General features: G+C 44.8%; 1 pseudogene; it reads left to right on the top strand.

Moving 5' to 3' along the window:
* Positions 1–862: 862 nt before the first annotated feature.
* LOC118611311 lies at positions 863–1,146 on the top strand (annotated as a pseudogene).
* Positions 1,147–12,536: the final 11,390 nt, after the last annotated feature.

Raw genomic sequence — 12,536 nt, 5'->3', positions numbered from 1 at the left:
ACCACTCTCTACTGAAAGTTTTCCTTAAATCAACTCTCACTTTTTACTTCAATAATTTTTGAAAGTAAAGTTTATAGGATTGTCGTCAATGGAAAACTCAATATCTCTTGATAAGACTGTAGCTAAAAGTTGATAGAGTAAAAAAACAAAGCAATGGTTGGTCAGCTTCACTAGACATTGTTACCCGCCCAAGGCCCCACACGGAGGCCCTGATCTGTTTTCCTTAAATAAGATTAGCAGGTGTTAGAAGTTAAAACCAATGACTCTCCCAAATGTAATCAGATGGTGTGGAAGAGAAAGGAAGAGAGAAAAGCTTTCTCATTGGGTCATTCAATGATAGGTATGTAATGTACATCTGAGCACCACCTAAAAATGAAATATGGAAAAGCATGTTTATTTTAGCTGTGTGCTCACTTTCACAGTATCTGATTTTTCCTGCTCCTCATTCCTGGTGGGTCTTAGTATATGATGGAACAGGGTCCTGCCACTGCAACACTTGATATCTTTAAATAAAAAAAAAAAGTGGGGGGGGGGGGGTAGGGAGGGAGAAGAGGAGAGAGAAAGAGCCCCAGAGAATGAAGTTATACTCAGGGCCAAATTGTATATTTAAAAGAGGAAAAAAGTAAATATGAATCCTATCAAAATGTAAAATAAATTGTTCTAATAGGATTGACTATATAAAGTATAGTCAACCTTAAAAGTCCATATTTTCTTCTGCACCTCATGGTCGTAGAGTGGCTTCCTGTGGTCTACTGTGCAAATGGTCCCTGTAGCCTAGCCGCCCCCGTCCCCGCCACCCGTGATAGCGCCCTAAGGCCCGCAAGGGGTCCGCTGAGGTTCCCACCAGCCCACACGCAAGAGCATGGCAGCCATCCCCTCCAGAGGCTCGCTCGTGGCCGCCCACGACTACTAGCGGTGCCGCCTGGCTTCCACTTCCAGTAACAGTTCTTGTGGTAGTGCCAAGTGCTCTAGGGAAGCCATCCCCCACCACCCTGGTCTCCCCAAGGCTGACCCCCGCCCCTCCCCCCCCCTCCCCAGGTCACTGGTGCGCGAACTTCTTTTTCGGGAAGTCCACTCTCCCCTTCATGGCCACAGTGTTGGAGTCCCCAGAGTACTCACGATCTCCTCCGGCCTCCAGCATCATGATCACTGTGACCTGGCTTGGGAAGCCACAAGGAAGCAGCCTGGTGGTCAGCCCAGCAAAACCAACTCTGGGCCCCCACCCTGAGTGGCTACCACCAGCCACCAGACTTCCAGAGGTGCGAGGCTCTTTTGAGCCCCTTTCCCCCACACTACCCCATAGACTTGGCAGGCTGCCGAGAGCAGAAGCAGTTGGGTTCTTTAATATCAAAATAGCAAAACACCAACAAGGAACCTGAACGAGTCTCACCCTTTACTGTCCTGGCCATACACGAGCCTTCCTGACACCCATACCTGTGTGTCTTGCACCAAGTGGAAAATAAACAAACAGCCAGCAAAAAACAAAAAAACAAAACAAAACAAAAAATCATTTTCTAGAGTAAGAGAAACTTGTTAAATGCAAGGATGTAATAAAAAAAAATCACCTATTTCTCCAACAAATAAATTGCAAAATGAAAGAAAGGAGAGTAACCAAAAATCACCTATTTCTTCAACAAATAAATTGCAAAATGAAAGAAAGGAGAGTATATTGTATTTGGTTGCTGTCAACCTAAGAGTGACAGCAACCAAATACAATATATGGCCCTTGTTTAGATCCTAATTCAAAAAACCCAGTTTAAAAAAAAAAAAAAAGAAATTATGAGAAAATGGAGGGAAATGAATCACTGACAGGAATATTGTATGCCATTTAGGAATTTACTGTCAATTCGTAATCAGGATATTGTGGATTTTTTAAGAGTTCTTCCTTATGTTTTAGAGAGATATACCAAAACATTAAAGAATAAAATGATATGAAGTCCGGGATTCGTTTCGAAATCAAGATTGGTACCGAGTTGATAATTGCTGAAGCTTGGCAAGTAGTAAGTACACAAGGGCATTCTCTACTCTATGTCTTCAACTTTTCATCCTAAAAAGCTTGAAATAATTCAGACTTTATAACAAATTAGAAGCCACTCTAAGCTGTATTCTCCTAAAATGTGAGAGGCCAGTCCTCAAATGTCTTCCAGGCTGCCCTTTTCTGGGCAGAATCAAGGTGGAAAAGTAAATGGGGTTCGTTATTCTTGTCACTCACTGGGCCAATGACAAGGCTCCTGGACGAATAGGATGTGAGACACTGGTCCAGGATTTGGGGGAGGGGTCCTGACAGGTCTTTGAAAAAGGCAGGTTTTGCCCATTTCACAGCCCACTGACAATTCACAGTTCTCTAATTGTGAACCAAACATGAACATTTTTTCAGCTTGGGAGCTCATTTATGCTTGGCAAAAGGCAACATCTCATTTCAAAGCTGGGAAGAGAAGACGTTAAAAGATTTAAAATCCAACTCCAAAAGCTCCTTGGACATTGAATAGGTTTTTTGAAACAAGGTTTTGATGAGTTAAGAACAAATGAATCAGAAACATATGTATTAAATTCCCCTTAAAATCCACATGGGCTTAAAAATGAAGGAGAAAGGGGGTTGGCAAATATCTTTTCTGTTTTATCAAACCCCAAGCATTTCACAAACAGTGTGAGATGGTCAGCAAATCCAAAATGCATCTGAATTTGTCCAGTGGTAACAGCAGGACTGAAGGAAGGATCCCATTGAACAAGTGGGATGGGTATTTGCTTTTTCTCCATCCAATAAGTACAGGTCCCCTCTGTCACGTCAGAAAGTTAGAAGCTGGAAACTCTAGCTAATTGTGCCATAAAATGGTTCTGGTCTTTGCAGTCACCCTGTTCTTGATAACTGCATTAGCAGAAATTTAAAGAAATTGCAAATGGCAACATTTACATTTTGTTCTGGTCCCTACCCCCAATTAGAGAAACCCCTAAAATTCCCACGGCAACCATCTACAGGAAACCAGAATGGCTTCCGCCAGAAGGTAATGTGAGTCCCACTCTATGTGCCTGAGATGGGGCCCCTGCCACAGTCTCTGAACAAAAGCCAAGTACCTGTTCCTTAGGAATCGATGTCTGGACTCTAGAATGAGGTTCTGCGGTCAGGCAAATATGACAGGGGCCCCTCTGAGCTCAAATGACAGAAACTGAACTGTCCTCAGCCCATTTTTAATACAGAAGAGAAAACTCTGTTCAGGGAGCACAGAGCCCTGCCGGGGGTCACCTATAGAGACACGCTGCAATGAGGCCAGTGATGGGATCAAGCTTCCTGATTCCCAGGCCATATATAACCTGTATCTCAAGATCAGGTGTTAGGCAACTCCGGAAAAACCTTCTGGAGCATAACTCAGAATTCTTGTGGACGGTGTCCCTGGAGTAGTACAAAGAATGCATTGGCGGCCAACACATTTCTAGAATAAGCCCCAAATCTCTTTGTCATGTCAGTGCTATCGAAAGAGTAGCACCCATTCCATCCATATGCACTGAGAATCTGTCGAGGAGATGGATGAGAAAGGCAGTAAGAGAATGGACTCTGGAGCCAAACTACCTGGGTTTGCCTCTCAGCTCTACCATTTAGAGCTGTGTGATGTTGGGCAGGCTACCTAACCTCTCTGGTTGACCATGTGGTTCATCTATAAAGTGAGGATAATAACAGCGTCCATCCCAGAGCATTGGGAGGATTACACGAGTTTCTGCGTGTAAGGCTGTTGGCACTGGTCTGGCCCAGAGTAAGTGCTCAATCAGTGCTCGCCATGGTCGTCATTATGCTGTGCCAGTCACTGCACATAAATATGACCTCATCCCACTTAATCTTCACCACAGCCTTGATGTTATTATCCCATTTGAGGGATGAGAAATCTGAGGCTCCGAGAGGCTGAATAACTTGCTAACAAGTAGCAAAGCCAGATCTCCAGTCCAGTTAGGGCTGGCTCCCAGGCCACCAAGAACCCAGAAGGCACCTCTTCCCCAAGGTACACGGCTTGGAAAGTAGAGGAGAGGTTGGTTTTCAGTCTCAGCTCAGCCTCTCTACCAGTCCTGTGCAGGGAGCAAGCTGCTCCATCAATCGCCATGGCCCTGAGCAGGTAGAGAGATGAAGGAGGGGAGACTGCATTCCAGCGCAGCATCCAGGGCCCTGTCCTGAGTTTCAGTGCCAGCCCTGCACCTCCTAACAGGTTAACTGACTGAGCCTCAATCCCCTCATCTGTAAAATGGGCCTGATGTGAGCCCTTACCTCACAAGCCTGGGAAAAATAAATGACAGAGACCTGTAATGCTGTCACTTGGCAGGAAGCCCAGCACATGCTAATTGCCCAATAATTGTGAACTGCTCATGACTGTGTTGTCACTGCCAACAGATGCCCCAGCCTCCGCCTCCAGAAGTACAAATGTCTTCATAACATGCGGAGTCCTTCGGAGGCTGTTTCCTGTCTACAACTCATCCCCCACGGCACACCTGGGCACCCAGCATCATGCCTACCAGAGCCCGCCCAGTATCAAGGTATGGAAACACAAGCATTGTCTCCATATCTCCATTGACGTTCTGGGTTCGCCTTCATGGGGAAGCCAAGTGTTTGTCCATGAACATGAATATGGCTGCATCCAGTCATGCTTCAAGATCTGGTACCAAATGGACCTCTGCAGTTCTAAGATGTTGCCAAAAACAGAGTCATGTTTTCAGCCCAACATGATGGATACAAACCAAACTTCCCTCAACTTCAGTATTTTCGTCTGCAAAATGGAGCCAATAATACCTGCTTCTAGAAGGTAGTACCGAGTGCTCAATAAATGGTATTCCCACCCTTAAAGGCTCTACTCCCATGCCCAATCCAGCTTCACACTAAAAGCCCAGAAAACTGTAGGTCAACCTATAAGCAATAAGCAAAGTGATGAGCCCATCCCCTGGGCTCACAGAAGATGAAAAGACTTGTTTCGCTATGTCAAGATCACAAACCTATTACACTTTTAAGACCCAAAGAGGAGGCCCGGGCCCTTTGAAGCCAACGTAAATACAACTGTTTAACAGCTTATGTTAACTATCCAATAGGAACCGAGTTGCTAGATGGACTCACGTTGCCAGCAATCTCTTTTAGTGACATGGGGTATTTGTTAGAAATCGGGATTTTACTAAATGTCCTGTGGTCGCCTCCGCTTTGTTTCTTAACAGGGCTGTCTTTATGTGAGTTTTCTTTGGCTTCCCAATAGAAGAGTAACAGATTCCTTTTGAAGTTTTTTATTGATGAATGAGCCGCTATAAATAACCCTCCATGGCAGCCGCCCCATCTCTGAAGTTTATTCTGGAATAATAGTAGCAGTGGGAATGAAGGGCAATTTACGGCAGCGTGTCATGAAATAGTTTAATGGGCTTCATACTGTTTAACTTAATCTTTACAGATGTAAAAACAGAAATACAATTATTTTAACAACTATTATTACATATTGCTTTGCTAATGAAAACAAAGACATGGGCAGCCCTCTGAGACACCGAGAAGATCTTAGGAAACTGAGAGGAGGAGCAAGTGCTGGATGCTGGCAGGATCCCCCTCGAGTAGGGGATAGATGAAGAGGCATTGACGGAAATTCTTGATCCCCCCAAAAAGTCTCTTTCTGCCTCTCAGCTTTGCCACATGCACACACGCACACACGCGTCATTGCCATGTGGTCATACTGAAGGCAGTTTCTCTGAGCTGATTTCAAGCTTAGCTCTGTGGTATGAATTATGGGGCCCATGGAGAATTTCTGTTGCTGGGAAAGACAACCGCTTGCTTTTAATGGAGCTCAAAAGACTTTTCCTGTTTCTCACAGTCCCCAGCTGGACCCCGCCTCCTTGTTCCTATCCCCTCCCCCCATCTTCACAACTCCAGCTTCCAGGGAGCATCCTTCTCACCAGAGGGGATAGGGATACAACTCACTAGAAAACTTATAAATCCAGAGGTCGAGTCTGTGGTTTGAAGTTCTCCCTGCCTCTCTGGGAAGTCTCATAGATTAAAAATGGAACCCCTAGGTCTCATCCACGGTGATGTAAAGGCTGCCCTCCTCTTTGATTCTTCAGGGAGGTCCTTGCCTACAGAGTCACTCCAGAGGCAAAAAAAAAAAAAAAAAATACCTTATCCCGATTAGCATTTTTCTCATGAGCTGCAGCCTAAACCCCCTGCACTCCAAACTGGGAGCTGGGAGCCCCTACACAACTCTTTACTATTTAATTTCTTGCTTTGGGGACTTCACTTCTCCTTGCCCTTCAGTGGGGTTCCTGCCAATAAAACTAGGAGATTGCCTGATTTCTGTACCATTTGGGAAATGACAGGAGTGGGCAGAGAGAAGTCAAAACATTTATTTTAAAAGCTCAGTTGGAGCCTGTGGGTTACATCCGCGGTGAGCAAAAAACTTACCCACTAGTCAATGGCACTTCTGGACCACCGGAGCCCCCGCCCCCCATAGCTGGGGGAGGAGTGAGCAGCCCCTTGAGAGCAAAATAGGATGCGTGCCCCCTGGTGGCAGCTCACTCCCAGGGGAAAAAGAGCCAGGCTGGGTCCCCAGATGTCCAGTTAATAATGTTTCTGCCTAGGCTTCCCCACCAGATAAGCCCTCCTGCTTGTCCCTACCTCAGGCCGAATGAGTATAGGGGTGGAGAGCAACCCTATATGGAAGAAAACGTGAGGAATGGGGCAAAGCACTTTCATTAGATTGTTAGTCTAGTCTACAAATACTTACTATCTGTAATGCACCAAGCACTTGTCTATAATAAGCTGAGGGATGTTCACTCTAACAGGAGAGTCAGAAATCAAAGAAAATATAATCCTGTAGCAAACATGTTGTAGATACCTACTGTGGGGCTTAGTCACTTCCCCAGGTCCGAGAAAGCCTGTGTAGTCCCGCTTTGCGAGATCTCGACCCTAAAGAATAGAGCTAATGGCATAAGCCACTGTTCTATCATCTGCTCATCTCTTTGGAATTTCAAGATAAAGGGCCTCATAAAATCTTTCTTTTGATCTTCTAGACCAGTGAGCCAAAGAAAAAGTAATTTAACAATTTTTTAGTAGCCACATTTAAAAAAACTAAAAAGAAACATTTATGAGACCTTGGAAAGTGACTAAGCTCATGAAATCTGCTACCTCACCTGTAAATGAGGGCAAGTAAGAGTCCCTCACTCACAGGGACTCTGGAAAAGTAAATGAGTAATAATACTGGTAAAGTGCTTGGAACAGTCTCCAGCAGAGACCAAGTACTCAACAAATAACTAAAATAATTATTAGCCCCTCCTAGATCTTATCACTCTTTGATTAATTTAATTTTTTACTGCAAAGTCTTGTTCCTTTACACAGAATAGAGCTCACAGAATCTTTGTAACAGGCAGAAAAATAGATTCTAGGCTGAGCTTTCAGGAGTGACTCCCTGAACCATCATGCTGACCACCAAGGCAACTGCGAGCTCCCCTAGGATTGGAAGGCTTCAGATCAGGAAGTGGCTGTCACGGCTTCCGGCTCCATGACTGCTGTTGTGATCCACAGCACTGAGGCCACACCACGCCCTCCTCTTTGCCTACCTGCCTCCTAAGGTTCACACCTGTCCATCTGGTGGCGGGCCCACCCTAGCATGCAGAGACAAGGAAATATTTCTTTATTTTTGCATGAGCTGGTGCATGTCAATTTGCTTCTCTAATTTTTCCCATCTGAATATAAGCCCCTCGAGGGCAGGACCTGGGTCTGGTTCATCTATATATTCTTAAGGCATGTCACAGGCCTGGTGGCTAATGAGCACTCACTATTCGTTAGCTGGAGAATGACAAAGTACTCTGATTTCAAAGGCCACTTGGTACAAGTCATGTTTTTCATCATGGAAAAATAGAAACCTTCCTACTCCTTTATGCAGACCCCTAAATGCTTGTGCTTCCTTTATCCTGAGCTAAAACATGTGTTAACATTTGCAAAATTCTAGCCTCTGTAGCATTGAAGATGGTATGAAAGAGAGCAGGAGCTTTAGGAACAACTGGCTTCAATTTTTGACCCAGATTCTTCCTTACTATGTGCTATTGGTCGAGTCCCCTAACCCCAACCTTGATTTCTATTCATCAAGTGGGAAGACTCTAAGCAATCTCTCAAGGTTGTGGAAATGATTAAATGAGATAAGTATGCCAAAAATTATGCACTCAATACCTTATCCCGAGAGGGCAATGAGAGGTGAAGACATAAGCCTTGAGTAATGTCAACAACTGCTCTGCTTCATTCAGCCCGAATCTACTTTTTCGTTTCTTTATGCCAAGAGGTTTTTCTAAATAATCTGGGCACTTGACCTCGAATTTTCCCTTACTTATATCTAAACCGCTGGTTCTTGAGTTCAGCTGCACACTAAAATTATATGAGAAGGTTTCTAAAATACCATCTGGGGTTGTGATGCAGCCATCACTATTTTTTTAAAGACCTCCCTGGTGATTCCAGTGCTTAGTTCAGGTAGAGATCCACCAGTCTAAATAGATAACAAAAGTCAAGTTTTTAGCAACTTTCATAAATGCTGAAAGAATGGAAACCAACATGAAAATGGAACTTAGGCTCTGGCATGCCTTAAATAGAGAAGCCAGTCTGGCCCTCCCATGACAATGAGGAAGAGGACAGTGAGGTCACTGATTGGACCTGTCCATCAGTGGTCACTTAGTGAGGATCTCCGTCCCCCTTCCTTGGTGCCAGACATCAGGACAGGGGTCAGAAAGAACCACAGTGCTGGGAGTGTGCTCCAGGACTGATTCTGAAATTGACTAGTGATGTGCCTTAAGAAAAGCCACCAGTCCTTTTTGAGTGTGTGTGTGTGTACACGCATGTGCACACATGCGTAAATGGTGATCATGGTCACACCACGATGAGAAAATGAATATAAAAAAGTTTGCCTAAAATAAGTCTCTTTCACCTCCCTGTACATTTCTTTGCACCTTCTAATCTATAATTATTTCAAAATTTAAAAAGTTTAAATCAATCAATCTCTTTTCAATTCATCTCTATATTGCTAGGCTGTCATAAATTAAAGTAGAAGGATTGTGCCTTACAAAGTTCTCTGTCCCTAGTACTCTGAGAGTACACTGCACAAAGAATCTTGAAAAGTTCTTTGGTGATGATGATGATGATGGTGGTGATGATGGTGATGATGATGGTATTGGTAGCACTGATGAAGTAAAAAAGTATACATATATATACATACACATATGTATAGTCAAGATATATATAGTCAACGATATACATATAGTCAATAAGAAAATACCAAAATATATTGTAAATACCAGCCATAATCTTTTGGAGGTAGGATTATTACAGGTGATCATGAGATTAAGGTTTGTTCTCTTTTTAATACTTTTCTGCATACTCCACATTTCTTGCATGAACACGTATAACTTCTGTAGTGGATCTTTTAGCAGAGGGAAACTTTATGAAAAGAAAGATGATGGAGGTCATGAAGAGATGATGAGAGTCCATTCTAAGGCAACTTGAAATCATGTATACATATGGATAGATGAAAAGAAAAAATAAAAGATCAATGAACCACTTTACACCATTCCTTTGACCCTAACAAATCCACTTGGTGGCTTTGGGACCTCACTGCTATGGCTCTCAATTTTGACTGCAGAGCAGACTCTCCTGAGAAGCTTTTAGAAACACATAGTCCAGTCTCACCACAGGCCAACTGAATGGGAGTCCCTGGGGATAAGACATGGGTACCGGGGATAGGCAGGAGCCAGGTCATCCTACAGCAGAGGAGCGGGCACCGTGGCCTCCTGGGTCTGTTCTCATCATGGGTGCGAATCCAGTGACACTAGAACAAACAGCAGAGACAAAAAATGAAATGACTAGATATAGATTTATTTCTCTTTAATCCCCATTTCCTTATGTCACTGAGCAGCCCTTACTCAGACCAGACGCTGGGCTGTCCTTAACCTGACAGGGTCTCCCCCCACCCCACCGCGTCCTTGTCTTATAACCTCACACCCACTGAGGCAAAGGAGAAGTCACTTCGCGTGTACTCAGGGCACCAGTGAGAGCCCAACATGAATTATTCATCACCGCCACCCCCATCATGCTCTCAAGATGGAGCCCCCAGTGCCGACTTGAAGTCCAAAAATGTGGGAAAGTTTATTTCTCCAAAACATTCCTGATTTGTAATGTGCTTTCTAAAAATGTTCTAACTGACCAAGCCCCTGCTATATTTAGCCACAACATTTAAAGAAATGTTCCTTACACTTTATAAGGCGGGCTTTGAAAAGCATGAGTTTAGGAAAAACTGCTCCCCAGTCTGGTCCCTTTCTCCCCAGGAGAGGGGTGGAGACTCTCCTTGGCCTCAAGGAATGGTCTTGGTATTGGGGGCATAAATAAGGAGTTTTATTCATTCCCAAGACCCTTGATTTCACAATGCCTAGATGGTCGGCCCTGGGAGCCCCTTCTAAGCTCCTGGGAAAAGCAAGGAAAAACCGAAGGGACTTTGCTCTCTTCAGCCTGTGAAAATCAACTCTCCCGAGGTTTTCCTAGGATCCCCTGCCATGTGTAGCTTCTTATTTTGCTTTTGGTTTCGTGTTCAAATGGTTGGATCATCTCAAGAGATGTAACACTGCAATGAACAGATGAAAATGGACACCAGCCCACCCGGGGTGGGAGAACTGAAGAAGTCGGCCTCCAGGAGTCTTCTGTTACCTCCAGAATTATATAACGTGAGCAAGAATTGTTGGTTTATGATCTTGTTACCAAACTAAGAAGTCCCAAATGGACTCTTAAAACAAAAGTGTTTAGATTAGAGGCTGTGTCTGTAAACAGCGATAAGATCTCCCATTACGAACCGCTTTCTGTGTGCCAGGTATTCGTATATATTAACTAATTTAATTCTGACAATGGCCCTATACAGGAAGAGTTATGATTATCCCCATTTCACGGATGAGAACTCGGGCAGACCCAGCCCTGTAAATTAATACCTATCGTTTAATTTACTCCTTACAATAGCTCAGTGAGGCAGTTACTAATATTATCCCCATTTATACAGATGAGAAAGTTAAGGTGCAGAAGAGTTAAGTTACTTTACCAATGTCACACAGCAAGTAAAGGGAGAGCTGGGTCATTAGCCTCTGTCTGGTGGGCAACGAGGCCACACATATAACAAGGTCAATGTACACTTCCCCACTCCCACCTGAGTTTTAAATTGCTGCATGGTCATGAATCAATAAGTCATTAACAAGGTGGGTGTGTCTACAGAGACTTGGAAAGGAGTAGTAGATGGTGACCGGCTACCTGGGAAAGATGCGTGATGTCCGGGTGCTAGAGGGGCGTGATATTTATAATATTTTACATTGCACATTATGAAGACCTGAGTCATGCCTTAAAGTTCCTGTTGTCCAAGGTGGCACAATCTTGTGAACACCAGGGTGTCATCCCTCCACCCTTCCAAGAGGGTCTGACTTAGATGCTGCCCAAGGCCAGACTCTTCTAACTTTGCACCCTACTTCCTCTGGACTTGGGCTGGAGGACGCACTCACCAGTGTGTGTCCACATGTTCTGAATGGATCAGGTAGCATCAGCCACATTCAGAACACCACCCAGTATGGGATAACTTTGTTTTAGGTGCCCAATAAACTGATAGCAAATCCGTGTACAGTCAGTCATTCACAGTCCCTGGCAACTCAGCAAGACCTTTCCAGGTACAAAGCTATGAAGGCAGAGTCTGTATGGCCATGGGCAGGCTCAGCCTCCCTACTTAAATGGGTCTCAGATTAGGGTTTGGAGCCACCTTCTCTTAGAAGCTTGCCAGATGGGAGCATCCAATCTCCTAGAAGTCCAGACGTAGCCACCAGTATTCTCTGAGATAGTGTAGTGTTGGCTCTTGGACATCAATTGTGTGGTCAGGGCAGCTGCAACCAACTAACCCCTGTATACTGACCACCTCTGTCTGCCCCACCTGCAGCTGGGTGCATTCTCAGTCCCTGTTCTGCCCCTGCAGGCTGACCCCTGTGGACTGCATTATCCAGGCTCCCCATAGGCTCGACTTCTTCCAGGTTCAGCCAATCAGAGGTATCAACATGAGGCTGGAGGCAGGGAGAGGAGAGAGGCTGGTTGTTTCTTCTTGGCTCCTGCCTGTGCCAGCCCTGTGGCTACATTCACCCTGGGTATTCTCTTCCCCTGGATCACTCCTGCCATAACTAGTCCCTACACCCTTGTCTTTCCCAGTGGCCCATCTAAGTGGGTTTCTGCTTCCTGCCAAACCCTGAATCTTGTTTCTGATGGAAAAAGGACACTGGCACCAAATCTTCGCTCCGCCACCTCCCCTTTGCCCTCCTTCCTCACTGTTAGGGTCAATAAAGACACTTGACTTGACTATGTACCCCCAGGGCTTATGACAGGTCCTCTAGCTCCCTCCCTCCAGCCACCTACCAGGGGAGAACTATATTTTGTGCTCTGTCTCATCTGCCCGCCATGGTGTAGACCCTGAGCTTGAATCCATATCTGGCTCATGAGCCCAGTGCAATTGGCATTTAGACACCATTGGAAAATACAGACCCCT

This window comes from Rousettus aegyptiacus, unplaced genomic scaffold, assembly GCF_014176215.1.
Source record: "Rousettus aegyptiacus isolate mRouAeg1 unplaced genomic scaffold, mRouAeg1.p scaffold_m13_p_14, whole genome shotgun sequence".
Lineage (NCBI taxonomy): Eukaryota > Metazoa > Chordata > Mammalia > Chiroptera > Pteropodidae > Rousettus > Rousettus aegyptiacus.
This window is presented reverse-complemented; position numbering and strand designations above follow the sequence as displayed.